Source organism: Xenopus laevis, chromosome 1L, assembly GCF_017654675.1.
Source record: "Xenopus laevis strain J_2021 chromosome 1L, Xenopus_laevis_v10.1, whole genome shotgun sequence".
NCBI classification, from domain to species: Eukaryota; Metazoa; Chordata; class Amphibia; order Anura; family Pipidae; genus Xenopus; species Xenopus laevis.
Window position 1 is genome coordinate 98,147,875 of NC_054371.1, and position 2,500 is coordinate 98,150,374.

Genomic DNA, 2,500 nt, shown 5'->3' on the forward strand with positions numbered 1-2,500 from the left:
ATATACTATATACCACTTCACATATAGTATATACACACACACATATTATATACCATAGATATAATATATATAATCAACGATATTATATAACCCTAATATAATATATATATACCACATAATATACGTATAATATATATATATATCACCACACCTATTATATTCATAATATTATATCCACACATATATTATATATATTATATACAGCACATATATATTATAATTATATATATCACATGTATATTATATATACTATATATATATACCTAATCTATACTAGATACTACGCATACTATATAATATAATATACAAAAAAAATTAAACAAAACCACAAAAAAGCAAAATTAAATTTTATATATAGTATAATTATACCTATACACATATATATTAGTAATATATATATACACATATATATATTATACACATATATTTATATGATACTATCATCTACACATATATATATATATATATATATGTATATATATATATATAGCTTATATAATCTATATATACGCACACATATATAATATATATATATCTAAGCTAATATATGTATATACGTATATAACAGTCACAGTATTATATTATATATATAGTACGTATACTACCACAATATTTATATATATATCATAGTTCCACACACCCATCAGTATATAGTATATATACATCTCACAAAGCACCACATTATATATATAATAACACAGCATGCATATATCATATCCACACTGACTCATAACGAACCAGGCAACACAATATATATACATATATAGTTAACATATGTATATATATAATATTATACCACAAACACACAATATATAATTCTATTATATTATACACACACGGATATATACTAATATCAGGTAGTAGATACACATGGATTTTGTCATATTGATAATATATATATACATATATAGTATATATATCAATATATATAGATAATAATACATATATAGTATTATATATATACCCATATAGTATACATAACATATACACATATAGTATATATTACTATATTGACAACATATATATCACACATATATATAAGTAGTATACACAATTATAATAATATAGTATATATACACACATACTATATATATATATATAATTATAACTACCACTATATATATAATATATAGTACAAACAGCATATATATATATATATACACACAATATATATATAATAACATATATACACAATATATTATAATATATTAATAACACATATATAATCTACTATATCACATATAAAATATAATAACCATATATATATACACATATATCAATATAACCAGTAATATACTATATATCCACATATATAGCTATAGTATTATATTAGTATATATATATATATATACAATAGTAATATAGTATACATATAATATATTATATATATACATATATATATATATATAATATAGACCAAACATATATATATTATACACATCACACATATATACGTATATATAATATATAGTATAGATGACTATAACTCACATATCTATATTGATTGTAGATATGATATAGACACATATATATATATATATATAGGCCACATATCATATAATATATATATATATACTATACACATACACATATACATACTATATATATATAACACATACACATATATATATTTATATATATTATATACCAATTACACATATATATATAGTAATATTCCACATACACATATATATATATATACACATTACACATATATATACCTACAATATTAATATAAACATATATACACACATATATATATATATATATATATATATATACCCACATATATATTTATTATATAATACTAGTTATTTCACATATATTTAATAATTAATATAATACACCATATATATATATAAATTATATATACACACACATATATATTATATACCTATACATATACACCTAGCACACCCTATATATATATATATATATATACACACATCTATGATATATAGTGACATAACTACTATTCACCACTATATATTACATATATATTATACACACCATATATATATATATATACACACATATATATATATACTACTATTACACATATATATATATATATATATATTAGTAATATATTATAATACACTATATAAACATATACTATATATTATATTATATATACTTGAGTCACCGATATTATATAACTACCAACACATATATAATATACTAATATATTATACATATAACCTATATATACTATTATACCATATATTAGTATAACTTTTATATATAATAACACATACATATATACTTATATAGTTATTATATATATAATATATACACTATATATATAAATATATATATATACACATATATATACACTATATATCTATATCCACATATAATATATAGTATAATATATTATAATATATATATCTTACCACATATAATATGATGATATATATATATACAACATATACATATATATATATATATATATATATATATATACTATATATATATATACCTATATATATATACACAT

The 2,500-nt window shown here is 17.0% G+C and overlaps 1 protein-coding gene across 21 annotated transcripts in view; it reads right to left on the bottom strand.

Moving 5' to 3' along the window:
• The window catches only part of LOC108711853 (receptor-type tyrosine-protein phosphatase S), a 554,677-nt gene that overhangs the window by 438,307 nt on the left and 113,870 nt on the right, over positions 1-2,500 (bottom strand). The gene's annotated exons all lie outside the window — the stretch shown is intronic.